Here is a 14,983-nt window from a genome sequence, read left to right as displayed (position 1 = left end):
TGAAGGGAGATGAAGAGCCACAATAAATATGCCACTATTTTTAATGTCATATCTTGAAAATTCAGATTCTTAACACATATAAAGCAAAATTATAGTAAAAAATAAAGAAGCAGTGAACTAAAACATGAAATAGGCATCTCCTAACTGTAACTATGCTTTAATATTAATGAAATAACTAAAAAATATGGTCAAGTCCAAAAAGTACATTAAATACTAATTTTAATTAGAATTTGGATTGTTTCATTATTAGATTTAAAATAAAAATCAACAACACATACATACAACATTTGACATCTTCATGTCTGCGGTAAACAGACTATTTTGTCAATCTTCTGAAAACTGAAAAACTTACACAATTATGTTCCCATCATAATCAACTACATATATGCCTTTCCTTGACTATATCAAGATCCCCCCTACCTCTTCCAGTTTGCTGACTGAACACTCTTCATTACTCTTCTACCTTCATACCTTATTTACTCATCCAGTATCAAGCATTATCTCCCCTTTCCAAAGCATTTTGGGATGTCTTCTCTGTGCTCCTACAGCCTGTCACCCCATTTGCCTATGCCCAGAGTATGCTCAATGTCTGAAGAGTATGAACACAGTATTGTTCACTGCTCTTTAGACACTGCCTATTTGCTCATATCCACGCTAGAATGAGTCTTCTTCAAGGACAGGAGACCAGTCAAGTTTAACCTCATATTCCCTGTGCCCAGCATAAGACCAGATACATGATAGTAAGCATTCTATAAATTTTTGCTGGATGAATGACTACATAAACAAATGAAAGCCATGTTTAGCGAATTTTCAATAAAATGCTGCAAGAGTCATTCAAATGCATTCACAATACCTGGGAAAAGAGCACAACAAAAGATCAGGTAGCATGACTTTTAAAATAATAATCCCTTGAGTATTCCCATCTTAGTTTCTAAATACCAAGGTTCACTGAAAAATTACATGGTTCCTTGTAAAATTGCTAATTCCAAGGGTGGGGCAGGGAGTGTACATGATAAGCCTAAAATAGCTTACGCCAAAAAGCAAGGACGCCAACAAGGACTAATGAGATAATGTGAAAAAAACATAGAAGTTAAACAGAAGGGGTTCCTAATTTATAAGATGACACTGTTTAAGTATTAAAAAAATGACCACAATGGGGTGGATACACTTGAACTACGTAAAAATCCATGAATTCCTAATGATATTAAAGAAAACAGTGGTGGTTGCTAAGAAACCAACTCATTACTACGAACACTGATAAATGAAAAAAGCAGCAGCGGCAGCAGCACCTATCTTGATTATTACGAAATATACTTCAGGACAAAAAATAGCTGATAAGGAAAAAGTATTCTTTATAAAGTAATTCCAGTTAATAATGCAGAAAGATTGAAAGAATTAAATATCACCATTTTTCAACCTCTACAGAAATAATGAATCTAAGCAATTATCATCAATGGCTGCTAAAACCAATAGAAGAAAGGTTGGTAGGAAAAGCTACAATGGAGAGATCAGCCTGACAATACCCTGAAATGACAAATCAATCCCAGCATCAATTAAAAAATTAGACATGATAAAATACAATAGAAAGTAAACAGCACTGCCTAAAATGAGTCTTTCTCTTAAAAAATAATCAAAATTGAATCTAATCAAGCCCCTAGCTCTAAATGCCAGTAAACAGGAAACACGAAGATGAGAAAACAAAATAAATGCCACCTCAAGGAAGCAATCACCTAAATCCAGATAATGAGACAGTCTATAGAACTAATGATGTAGTTTCTTGAATTAATCAACGATCTTTTAAAAAGGACACCAAGGGGCCGGGCGCGGTGGCTCACACCTGTAATCCCAGCACTCTGGGAGGCCGAGGCAGGCGGATCACAAGGTCGGGAGATCGAGACCATCCTGGCTAACACGGTGAAACCCCGTCTCTACCAAAAATACAAAAAATTAGCCGGGAGTGGTGGCAGGCACCTGTAATCCCAGCTACTCAGGAGCCTGAGGCAGGAGAATGGCATGAATCCTGGAGGCGGAGCTTGCAGTGAGCAGAGATCGCGCCACTGCACTCTAGCCTGGGCGACAGAGCTAGACTCCGTCTCAAAAAAAACAATAATAAAATAAAAAGGGGACTATGCAAGGGCTAAGACTTAAGAGAAAAACATCCATTGGCAATAAACGGTCCTTGTTTGGATACTGACTTAACAAAGCTACTGTATAACTATAACTTTAAGGCAATTACCAGAAACAGTGGCTCATGCCTGTAATCCCAGCACTTTGGAAGTCTGAAGCGGAAAGACTCCTCAAGGCCAGGAGCTCGAGACCAGCATGGGCAACATATTCGAGAGCCCATCTCTCTATAAAAAAGAAAAAATTTAGGGGCCAGGGGCGGTGACTCACGCCTGTAATCCCAGCACTTTGGGAGGCCAAGACGGGCAGATCAAAAGGTCAGAAGTTTGAGACCAGCCTGACCAACATGGTGAAACCCTGTCTCTACTAAAAATAACAAAAAAAATGAAATGGGCGTTGTGGCACACGCCTGTAATCCCAGCTACTCTGGAGGCTGAAGCAGGAGAATCGCTTGAACCCGGGAGGCGCAGGTTGCAGTGAGCCAAGATCGCGCCACTGCACTCCAACCTGGGTGACCGAGCAAGACTCTGTCTCAAAAAAAAAAAAAAAAAAAAGGCCGGGCGCGGTGGCTCAAGCCTGTAATCCCAGCACTTTGGGAGGCCGAGACGGGCAGATCACGAGGTCAGGAGATCGAGACCATCCTGGCTAACACGGCGAAACCCCGTCTCTACTGAAAAAATACAAAAAACTAGCCGGGCGAGGTGGTCACAGCTACTCGGGAGGCTGAGGCAAGAGAATGGCGTAAACCCGGGAGGCGGAGCTTGCAGTGAGCTGAGATCCGGCCACTGCACTCCAGCCCGGGAGACAGAGCGAGACTCCGTCTCAAAAAAAAAAAAAAAAAAATACGCTGGGCGTGGTGGCTCAGGCCTGTAATCCCAGTACTTTGGGAGGATCAGGTGGGCAGACCACTTGAGTCCGGAGTTTGAGACCAGCCTGACTAACATGGAGAAACTCCGTCTCTACAAAAAATACAAAATTAGCCAGGCATGGTGGTGCACGCCTGTAATCCCAGCTACTTGGGAGGCTGAGGCAGGAGTATCACTTGAACCCGGGAGGCAGAGGTTGCAGTGAGCCAAGATCACGCCATTGCACTCCAGCCTGAGTGACAGAGCAAGACTCCATCTCAAAAAAAAAGAAAAAAGGAATTACTGTTTATCTTACTAAGTATAATAATGACGCAGTGGTTACTTAATGCACCTATGAATTAGGGATACATACTGAGTTATTTACCTGTGTAATGACATATCTGGGATGTGGAAAAAAATGGGTGAGAATAGATAAAACAAAACTTGCCAGTTTTGGCAAAATGTTGTTAATTATTGAAGCTGGGGAATGGATACATGCATGTTTACTTTACCATTTTTTTTTCTAAGGCAGGGTCTCACTCTGTCGCCCAGGCTGGAGTGCACTGGTGCAATCACAGCTCTCTTCAGCCTCAAACTCTCTGGCTCAAGTGATCCTCCCACCTCAGCCTCCCAAGTAGCTGGGACTACAGGCACGTGCCACCATGTCCAGCTAAATTTTAAATTTTTTGTGGAGATGAGGTCTCACTTTGTTGCCCAGGCTGGTCTAAAACTCCTGGGCTCAAGTGGTCCTCCCACCTCGGCCTCCCAAAGTGCTGGGATTACAGGGGTAAGTCACCGTGCACAGCCTATTTTACTATTTTCTACTTTGAATATATTTGAAAATGTATGTAACAAAAGAGAAAAGACCCAGAAGCCAATGTGAATGTGAATGGGCTCCCACTTGCCATGATTGGACAGTTGGAAAAACAGAAGAAATAATGACTGCAATGGATTGAAAAGTACTAAATATATAAATATTCACAAGTTCAACAAAGGAGAGAATATAGTACCAATAAAATCCCCAAAAACTTAACAATACATTAATCTAGGTTGGATGATAGTTTTAAATACCAGCTTACAAGTTTGAAAAGATTAGGTATTCGTTAATATTAGGGAATCATTAATTTTCCTTAGTGAGATAATGGTGATTAATTACTACAAAGTAATGCTAATATTAGGAGATGAACACTGAGATATTTAAGGGTGATGTGTCATGATATCTGCTCCCTAAACTGATCTGTTAGATGGTATCTCAATCAAAATGCCAAGAAGAATGTTTGTGGAAATTGACTAGCTCTAAAACGTATTTGGAAAAAGACCAGGAATAACTAAGGCATTATTGAAGAAAAAGAACAAAAGTGTTAAGACTCACATAACCATACATAAGGTATGTTGTAAAGTTACATTAATTAAGACAGTGGTATTCATACAAGGATAGACAAACCCAACTGAACAGAATTCAGAACTAAATCAAATTATTGATTTATATATTTGAGTTAATGAATATGATGGCACTACAAAAGGGAAAGAATGATCTTTTCAACAAGTGGTTTGGGGTTGAATGAATGTCCACTTCAACAACAAAAAAAATGGGCCTTTACACATACCCATACTCACAATATACACAAAAATCAATTGCAGATTATAAATATAAATATGAAAGGTTAAACAATAACACAGCCTAGGAAAATACCTTCATTACCTTGGGAAATATAAAGATTTCCTAATCAGTACAAAGGAGCACTAACCATAAATGAAAAAAAAATAATGAAGGGAATGATATTAGAATTCAGATATTCAGTTCATCAAGACACCATGAAGAGACTGAAGATACAAGCCACTGAGATTTGTAATACATATATCTGACAAAGCATTTACATCCTTAATATAGAAAGAGCTCCTATAAATCAATTAAAAAAAGTTAGCCCAGGAGAAAAAGTAGTCAAAAATTTGAACAGGCACTTCATAAAAATTATCCAAAAGACTAACAAACTTATGGAAAGGTCCATCATCAGAGAAATGTGAAATAAAACCACAGTGAGATACCATTCATAACCATTAGAATAGCTATCAAAACAAAGACAAGTGTTGGCCATATTCTAGAGCAACTTCCACTCTGAAAAATTTCTGGCCGGGTGCAGTGGCTCAGGCCTGTAATCCCAGCACTTTGGGAGGCGGAGGCTGGAGAATCACGAGGTCAGGAGTTCGAGACCAGCCTGGTCAACATGGTGAAACCCCATCTCTACAAAAAAAAAAAAATTAGCTGGGCACAGTGTCAGTCACCTGTAATCCCAGCTACTCGGGAGGCTGAGGCAGGAGAATCACTTGAACCCGGGAGGCGGAGGTTGCAGTGAGCTGAGATCACGCCACTGCACTCCAGCCTGGGTGACAGAGCAAGACTTTGTCTCAAAAAAAAAAAAAAAAAAATTCTGTTTGGAGTGTTCTCGTACAATCACCTTGGAAAGCTGGCTGGCAGTATTTACTAAAATTAATCATATACATAACCTGTGATGCAGCTATTCTACTCTTAGGTATATGTCCCACAGAAATGTGTGAATATGTCACCAAAAGACATGTACTAGAGTGTTCACAATACTATTTGCAAGCTGAAAATGGAAACGACAAAAATGTCATCTACAATAAAAGGGTAACTACACTGTGGTACATTCATACAATGGAATAGCAATGAAAATAGAGTAATTACTACTACACTCAATGACATGGATGAATCTCAGAAACAAATCCTCAAGCCAAAAAATTAACACAAGCTGTGTTACTTTTTAAAGTTTAAAAACAGACAAAATTATTATTACACAGTGACAGAGGCCAGGATTGTGATTAATTTGGAATAGTAACAAATAGGGAATACATTTAGGGTCTTTCAAAATTTCCCGATCTTGATGCTGGTTACACAGCTGAGTTCACTTTGTGAAAATGCTTTGAGCTGGCCGGGTGCGGTGGCTCATGCCTGTAATCCCAGCACTTTGGGAGGCCAAGACGGGTGGACCACGAGGTCAGGAGTTCAAGACCAGCTTGGCCAACATGGTGAAACCCCATCTCTACTAAAAGTAAAAAAACCAGCCAGGCGTGGTGGCACGCGCCTGTAATCCCAGCTACTCAGGAGCCTGAGGCAGGAGAATCGTTGGAACCCAGGAGGTGGAGGTTGCAGTGAGCCAAGATTTCACCACTGTACTCCAGCCTGGGCGACAGAGCAAGACGCCGTCAAAAAAATAAATAAGTAAATAAAATGCTTTGAGCTATACACTTATGATAATGTGCACTTTTCTGCATGTATTTACATTTACTTAAAATAATGTCTGCAAGTGTCAAATGGTTCAGCCAAAATAGATCAAGAAATAGATGGATGGATGGATAAATCGATGGACGGATGGATGGATGGATGGATGGATGGATGGATGGATGGATGGAGAAAGAGAATGAGTAATAGAGAGAGTGAGATAATATGGCAAAGGTTAACAGTTGTTGAATCTAGGTCCAGAATATAAAAGTTTTCATTGTACTCTTCTTTCAACTTCTGCTTAATTTTTTATTTAAAAATATTCTGGTAAAAAGAGGCATTATCCATGCCTCTCAGAGCTTAATATCATATCAAGCACCTGATATGATCTAAGTTGTAAAAGAAGCACAAAAAATATAACTTCTATACCAAGATTGTTTTATAAAATAATAAAATATCCTGTATATTTTCTATTTCTCATTAAGAAACAGAGACAGAGAGAACCAGACCAGGACTGAGTGTCTGAAAAACCTTAACTCCATAAACTGTACCACAGTTTAGCAAGTTACTACATACCTCCTAGTCTTGGTTTTATCATCAGTAAAATGACAATGATAATACTGACCTTAGAGAATGGTTTTGAACATTAGGGAGAAAACCATATTTAAAAGTTTTATCTGTTATAAACAAGTACTGAGTTCATTTCACTTTACCATACCAAATATTTATGGACAACATATTATGAACACATAGTGATAAGAGCAGCGAAAGAGATAATCATATATGCCATGGGTTAGCACACAATGCACCAGCAATCAACAAACTGACGATGAGGTGGGTATGGAGACAGTGATATGTCTTACTAGAGAGGCTGACAAGTCGCCTAAATGGTAGCAAGAAGCTAGCCAGAAAGAAGAGAATATGAGAAATTTATGTGAATGGATCAAGTTATCTGAGTATGCAGAGCATTGAATTAATACTATGCAGAAAAGTGACCACTAGGGGAATGGGAAAGTGGGGGCGGGTTAGGAAACAGAGTGAACAAATGCAGAGACTATGACATAAATTTTGTTTTCCCATTAATATCTGCATATTGTGTGCCCTCACTTCCTTCAGGTCCCTGCTCAAATATCACCTTACCAGTGAAGCCTTCCTGCCCATCCTATCTAAAATAACAGAGCCTCTCCACATTACAACCTATTATATATTTATCTTTTTTTGTTTTTTTTTTTAAATTTCTTCATATCTTTTTGTTTTGTTCATTTAACACCAGTGCCACTTGCCAATATATATTGATTATATATTAAGTTATTGTCTGTCCCCCAGCTAAAGTTTAAAAGACTTTGTTTTTGTTATCCACTGTTGTATCCTTAGTGCTGAGAACACTGTCTGGCAAATAAAACTTATTGAATAAAAAATTATTGAATGAATGGATGGATGCACAGTGGGCTGAAACAAGTATGATAACATTTAAATGCTGTCTAATAATGATTTAAATAGAGTATAAAGAGACATCAGCAATACTCTTTGGAAAAGTTCCTAAGTGTTTTGGTGTCACAAAAGCTCTGCCTCATTGTTTATTCTTAAATAAAAACTGTACATGGCCTAGAAAAGATAATCACCCCTTATTTTGGCAAGCATAACACACAGGAAGGAGTCAACTGCTTGTTCAAAGAGAACTTTGGTTAAATTCCTCGTTAGATCCTGATAGAGCCTGGAAAACACTGATTCTCACCATCAATTTAATGATCATTTGGTAAAGGCAATAATAAGTTGTGATTATTATTTAATAACTAATGTTCTCACAAGATAAATTTGACATGGTCACAAATGTAAAAGTACATTTCACATTGCAATAAATAGATTATGTAATACTTGCAAAGCTCTGAGACAAAGTCTTTGTCTGAAAAATGTCAGCTTGCTGTTTAATGTTGCTATCAGAGACCAGAAAAGAAACTGCATAATAAACTCAACTCATATAAAGTAATAAATTTGTGATTCCTCCACTAAGAGAAGTTTTACAGGGGATAGGAAAGCTTACGCTGAAGCTGACACCAGGTTATAGGTATAATCCACTATGTCTGCCCCCCAGAATTTGAGGATTCAATTCTATAGCAACAGAAAAAAATAAATGCAATATGTAGAAGACTGAAATCTGTGCAATAGTATCTAAATGATGTGTAATTTTGTTGAGTTAAAAAAATAAAAAAACATAATTTGGACAAGTACCTATGTCTCTTAGGGCTCTAAGGTTTCTGCTTCTTTGCTTATACTTTAAAAGAACCAAAAAAAAAAAAAAAAAAAAAAAAGCCTTGACCTTGAAGTCACACCTACTCTTGCAAAGTACGTAATTTATTGGTCTCTGCGGGAGGGGAACAGGAAAGACCAAAGGCCAGCAGGGGGAGTGAAGCAGTGTAGGAAAGGGCTTGCAAAGAGTCGCAGGTTAAAAGGATGGGGGGCAGAAGGCGGAGGTGAGAGGTAGGAGGTAGAAGTGACCTGTGGTAGAGGGAATGACCCTGGCTCAGATCAGAGAAGAGGATCCGGGATAAAGAGGAGAGGTGAAGCATGACCGGGAGTCAAGCGGATAAAAGGACCACAAGAGTCAGGAGGTGGGGCAGGAGCGGGCTCCCCATCTCCTGAGGAGAAGGGAGGAGACGGTGAGATCAGAACCACAGGCGCCAGAAGCATCCATCATACAACGTTCGCGGGGATGAATTCTCCTTTCCACCCCACGTTGAGGCACAAAAGGAGGTTTCCCTGGAGTGTATGGGGATTTATTTGTGAGAATTACCAAGTCCCCTTCTTTACACTCACCTTGACGAAGAAGGCAGCGACGATGGCGTGACCGGAAGTGCTGTCCTCTTTTGTTTGGCGGAAGCTTTAGCTTCTGCAGCCGCCACCCCCTCCTTCACTTCAGGCAACTTCCTGTGCCTCTCTAGCAAGCTCTGCAATGCTCTATCTCATTGACTCCCTCAATAGATGAACACATACATTGTGATGTAAACTGGCTGGGAGAGAGAATCACTAACTTTTTACAAATCCTAATTCTAGTCGTGCCAGGAACTGCAGTATCTCTGCCAAATCCTTCATGTACAATTCGCCACCTCTCCTTGTTGATTCGCCTTAGGAATATCTCCGTTCATCTTAATCCCTTAACTCAGGCCTCATTTTCTCTGTCTTGGACGTCTACAGTTACATATTTTCCAAACTGATTTACTGTTTTCTGGCACACCACTTTTAAAAAGTTCATTTGTATTAGCGGTGTACTTCAATTTCAAGCTTTTTTTAAAACATCTTAAATCTAAATCATTTTTGCTTTGAAATCGTATCCAGAGTTACATACCATATTCCAATGTCCAAAGAATAGAGGTGGACTTATTTAGAAAGCACTCTTGCATTATTTTACATACTCCCCAAGAAAAAGAAGAAAATGAAAACTGAAAAAAATGTTTCAATAATAAAAATCCGTACTCTGGTTAAATACCTTCAGAACAAGTTTAGAATTGAATTATTTATTGCCACTACCTCCAGAAAGTTCTCCTGGCCCCCAAATCTGCACCACAATTCTCACCACAGGGGACGATCTCTTGTGGCTATTTTTAGTCATTCCACAAGTATATACTGAACACCTACCATGTCCCAAATACTATGCTACACCCAGAGACATTATACTAGGATCCCACAGCCTAGAGCTAAAGATGGCATTTAAACACTTAAGAGCCTGGCATAAAATATGTGTTTATCAATGCTTGTTAAATGAATAAATGACCAAAATGTGGTCAGAGCAAAGAAGGAAACTAGCAGTAAGGTCCTTAGTTTTGCTGGTATTTTTACAATTTATTTCAACAATTTGACTCACGTTTCCCACTAAGCACTGCTTTACCTGCATCCCACCAATCTTTATATTTTGTATTTTGATATTTTTGTGTATTGATTCTAATTTAGTTCAAAATGATCTCTAATTCACCTTTGTAGTTCCTTTTTTTTTTTTAGACGGGATTTCACTCTGTTATCCAGGCTGGAGTGCAGTGGCATGATAATAGTTCACTATAACCTCAAACTCCTAAGCTCAAGTGATCCTCCTGCCTCAGTCTTTTGAGTAGCTGGACTACAGAAGCACACCACCATGTCCAGCTAATCTTTTTTTATTTTTTGTAGAGATGAGGTCTTGCTTTGTTACCTAGGCTGGTCTTGAACTCTTGGGCTCAAGCAATTCTCCTGCCTCAGCTTCTCAAAGTGCTGGGATTACCGGCATGAGCCACTGTCTCCAGCCTGTACTTCCTCTTTGACCCATGGGTTCTTTAGAAACGCATGTTTAATTTCCAAGTATTTGGAGATTTTCCCGTTATTTTCCACTATTGTTTTTTAAATTCCATTATGATCAGCAAACTTACAGTATATGATTTCCGTTCTTTTACATTTGTTAAATTTTGTCTTATGACTGAAGATATGGTCAATTTGGTGAATGTTCCATGTACACTTGAAAAGAATGTGAAAATGCATTCTCATGTTGTTGAGTGAAATGCTCTATAAATATCAGCTAGGGATAATTGATAATATTCAGTTATTCTGTATCCTTGGTTATCTGCTATGTAAAATATTATCTTAATTATTGAGAGAGGAGTGTTGATATCCCTAATTATATTTGTGAATTTGTCTTGTGAATTACTCTTTCAGCCTCTGAGTTTTTGCTTTATATATGAGGGGTCTTCAAACTGTTGGTGGAAATACATATTATTAAAAAAGCTATGCCTGGATTTCAAAAATTTTGTGCACCAAAATAAACGCTCACTAATTCGTTGTAACATGTCTGAACAGGATCTAGCTTGAAGTGTTAAGAAGGATAGGACATCAGTTTGAACAGAGCCCCTGTGAGAGCAACATGAATTCTGCTACGATTGAAACAAAAACATCATATTTATGGTGAAGCTGAGTGGATGCATGGTGAAATCATTGATGTTTTATGAAAGGTTTACAGAGACAATGCCCAAAGAAATCAGCAATTTATATATATTTTTTGTAGTTTTAGTAGAGATGGCGTTTCACCATATTGGCCAGGCTGTTCTCAAACCCCAAGCCTCAAGTGATCTTCCTGACTTGGCCTCCCAAAGTGCTGGGATTACAGGTGCAGTGAGCCAAGATTGTGCCACTGCACTCCAGCCTGAGCAACAGAGAAAGACTCTCAACAACAACAACAACAACAAAAGAAAGAAAAAAAAAAGAAATCAACAGTTTACAAATGGATAACCTGTTTTAAGAAGGGATGAAGCCGGCCGGGCGCGGTGGCTCAAGCCTGTAATCCCAGCACTTTGGGAGGCCGAGGCGGGCGGATCACGAGGTCAGGAGATCAAGACCATCCTGGCTGACACGGTGAAACCCCGTCTCTACTAAAAAATACAAAAAACTAGCCGGGCGAGGTGGCGGGCGCCTGTAGTCCCAGCTACTGGGGAGGCTGAGGCAGGAGAATTGCGTGAACCCGGGAGGCGGAGCCTGCAGTGAGCTGAGATCCGGCCACTGCACTCCAGCCTGGGCGGCAGAGCGAGACTCCGTCTCAAAAAAAAAAAAGAAGGGATGAAGCCCTGGTGTGGTGGCTCACATCTATAATCCCAGCACTTTGATAGGCCAAGGAGGGAAGATTGCTTGAGTCTAGAAGTTTGAGACTAGCCTAGGCAACATAGCGAGACGCCACCGCTACAAAAAAATTTTAAAACTAGCCAGGTGTGTTGGTGTGCACCTCTAAGCCCAGCTGCACAGGAGGCTGAGGCGGGAGGATCACTTGAGCCAGGGAGGTCAAGGCTGCAGTGAGCCATAATCGCAAAAACTGCACTCCACCCTGTTCAGTGCCAGGGTGTCAGGTGACAGAGTGAGACCCTGTCTCAAAAAAAGAAGAGATGAGACAATGTTGAAAATGAAGCTCACAGCAGCAGACTATCCGCATCAATTTGTGAGGAAGAGATTCAACTTGTTAGTGCCCTAATTGAAGAGAACTGATGATTAACAGCAGAAACAATAGCCAATACCATACACATCTCAACTGGTTCCGTTTACTTAATTCTGACTGAAAAATGAAGTTGAGCAAGCTATCCACTCAATGGGTGCCAAAACCGTTGTGCCCAGATCAGCAGCAGATAAAGAGGAGAGCTTTCAATGGAAATTTTAAACAAGTGGGATCAAGATTCTGAAGTGTTTCTTTGAAGAATTATAACAGGAAATGAAACGTGGCTTTACCGGTAAGATCCTGAAGACAAAGCACAATCACAGCAATGGCTACAAAGAGGTGGCAGTGGTCTAGTCAAAGCACAATCACAGCAATGGCTACAAAGAGGTGGCAGTGGTCTAGTCAAAGGAAAAGTAGACTGGTCAAGAGCAAAGGTCAAGGAAACAGTTTTTTGGTATGCTTGAGGCATTTTGCTTGTTCACTTTCTGGAGGGCTAAAGAAAAATAACATCTGTTTGTTATGAGAGTGTTCTGAGGAAGTTAGCCAAAGCTTAAGCAGAAAAACACCCAGAAAAGCTTCAAGTGAACAGTGCTCCTGTTCAGTCCTCCAATCAAACAAAAGCAATTTTGAGAGAGTTTTGATGGGAAATCATTAGGCATCCACCATGTAGTCCTGATTGGGCTCTTTCAGTCTTCTTTTTGTTTCTTAATCTTAAAAAATCTTAAAAAGGTGCTTGTTTTTCTTTGATTAATAATGTAAAAAAAAAAAAAAAAAGAAAAAAACCTGTGTTAACATGGTTAAATTTCCAGGCCCTTCAGTTCTTTAGATATGGACTAGACGGCTGGAATCATTGCTTACAAAAGTGTTTTGAACTTGATGGAGCTAATGTTGAGAAATAAAGTTTATAGTTTTTATTTTTATCTTTTAATTATATTTTCCCACAAACTTTTTGAAGTCTCCTCGTATTTTGAAACTCTTTTGTTAGTGTATACACATGTAGGAAGGTTATGTCTTCTTGGTGAATGGAACCTTTTCATTACTATATAATGCCCTTCTTTATTCCTGGGAATTACCTTTGCTCTGGAGTATAATTTGTCTGATATTAATATAACCACTCCAGCTTCCTTTTCTTTTTTTTTTTTTTTTTTCTGAAGACAGGGTCTTACTTTGTTGCCCAGACTGGTGTGCAGTGTTGCAATCACAGTTCACTGCAGCCTCAAACTCCCAGGCTCAAGTAATCCTCCGGCCTCAGCTTCCTGAGTAGCTGGGACCACAGATGTGCCCCAGGATGCCCAGCTAATTTGTGTATTTTTTGTAGAGACAGGGTTTTAGCATGTTGCCCAGGCTGGTCTCAAACTCCTGGGCTCAAGTCATTGACCCTCCTCAGCCTCCTAAAGTGCTGGGATTGCAGACATGAGCCACTGCACCTGGCCCTCTTATCTTTCTTTTGATTAGTGCTTTCATGGTATACCTTTCCATCTTTTTACTTTTAGGCTACAGATGTGAATTTCTTGTGAGTATATTTAGAAAGCCTTTTTCTCCTCCAAGATTATGAACAGCTCTCCTGTTACTTCTAACGAATCAATGTTTGAATTTAAATATTTGATCCATTAGGAATTTATTCTAGGTGAGGTATGAGGGAAAATCCCATTTTATATTTTTTTCTTCCAGGTGGTTTACTTTCTTTTTCCAAAAACATATTTTGACTGAATCTATTTTTTCCCTACAGATATGAGCAGCTAATGCAAATAACCTAAATTTATTTGTTCTGCAGCTTTTTGTTTTGCCTTCTCTTCTACTGATTTCACTCTACTTAATTTGAAGATATCCATTAATCTCAGCTTTTGTATGAATAAAAACACAGACTTCCAGAAAGGAAGTATCAGGTGTTCTACAGACCATCTGCACAGGGAAACAACCATAACGCCTAAAAATTATTTTTAAAACAACCATATAAAGGCTCAGAAAATTTCTCTAAAGGCATAGAACAAATGAAGAAATATTTTTTCAAAAAAATATAAATGTCAGTAAGAACAGTGAAAGTCTGTGGCACTTGAGCCATGACCTACTCAATCCCTCCCCCATCAAAATCATCATGATTAAAGCTATCATTTGGGTGGGTATGGCCAAGAAAATATAGCCTCTTCTTCCCCAATCTCCTGGTTAAGGACTATTATTTCTCCCTGGGGTGAGCAGGCCACCAATATTAGTATTTTTCATCCCCTCCAGCTTTATGTTGCAGAGTCTAAATTCAAAGTGAGTGCAGCTGAGAGGCCCAGGGCGCCCTTCCTCTACATAGCCACCATTTATAGGGCGGAAACTCTATGTCAGGTATGGCAAGCCAAAAATACTGGGGTTTTAATATCCCTCATTCAAGTTTGCTCATAGAGTGCAGGTTCCACAGTGGCAGAGACAAGCCAAGAAGACCAGAGGGTGCTGCCTCTACCCAGTGCTCAACTCATAAAGTAGGGCTTTCACTCTGAGAGAAGCAGTCCACTGTTTCCACTCCAAGCCCCAGAGCAGTGGTGCAGTGATTTTGCCCAGGAGGGAGACTGGCCATAAGAAGAGAGCTTCAAAGCTCTCCTCAATAAAACTGAATTTATTTGGAAGAGAGTGTGGTAAGTTCAAGCACAAGCACAATCTCAAAAACAATGAAGTTTTTAGTGGTAAGCATTGAGAACAATCTGGTAGATCCATGAGAGAAGCAAAATGAACCACAAGCCAGCTAGTTTTCCAGGGAGGATCAGAGAAAGAGACAGCTAACAAGAGTCCTAGAGTCAGAAGGAACTTCAGTTTGGCTTCAAAAACTATTCCTGCAAAGGGGTCAAATTTAATGGA

The 14,983-nt window shown here is 39.7% G+C and overlaps 1 protein-coding gene across 1 annotated transcript in view; it reads right to left on the bottom strand.

Moving 5' to 3' along the window:
* MAGED1 (MAGE family member D1) overlaps positions 1 to 9,063 on the bottom strand; it is a 106,494-nt gene extending 97,431 nt beyond the window's left edge. Inside the window, exon 1 of the mRNA XM_015127427.2 lies at positions 9,022 to 9,063. The gene's annotated coding sequence lies outside the window, so the exon portion shown is untranslated. The remainder of the gene's footprint in view (positions 1 to 9,021) is intronic.
* Between the last annotated feature and the right edge of the window lie 5,920 nt (positions 9,064 to 14,983).

The sequence above is a fragment of the Macaca mulatta genome, chromosome X (genome assembly GCF_049350105.2).
Source record: "Macaca mulatta isolate MMU2019108-1 chromosome X, T2T-MMU8v2.0, whole genome shotgun sequence".
Lineage (NCBI taxonomy): Eukaryota > Metazoa > Chordata > Mammalia > Primates > Cercopithecidae > Macaca > Macaca mulatta.
This window is presented reverse-complemented; position numbering and strand designations above follow the sequence as displayed.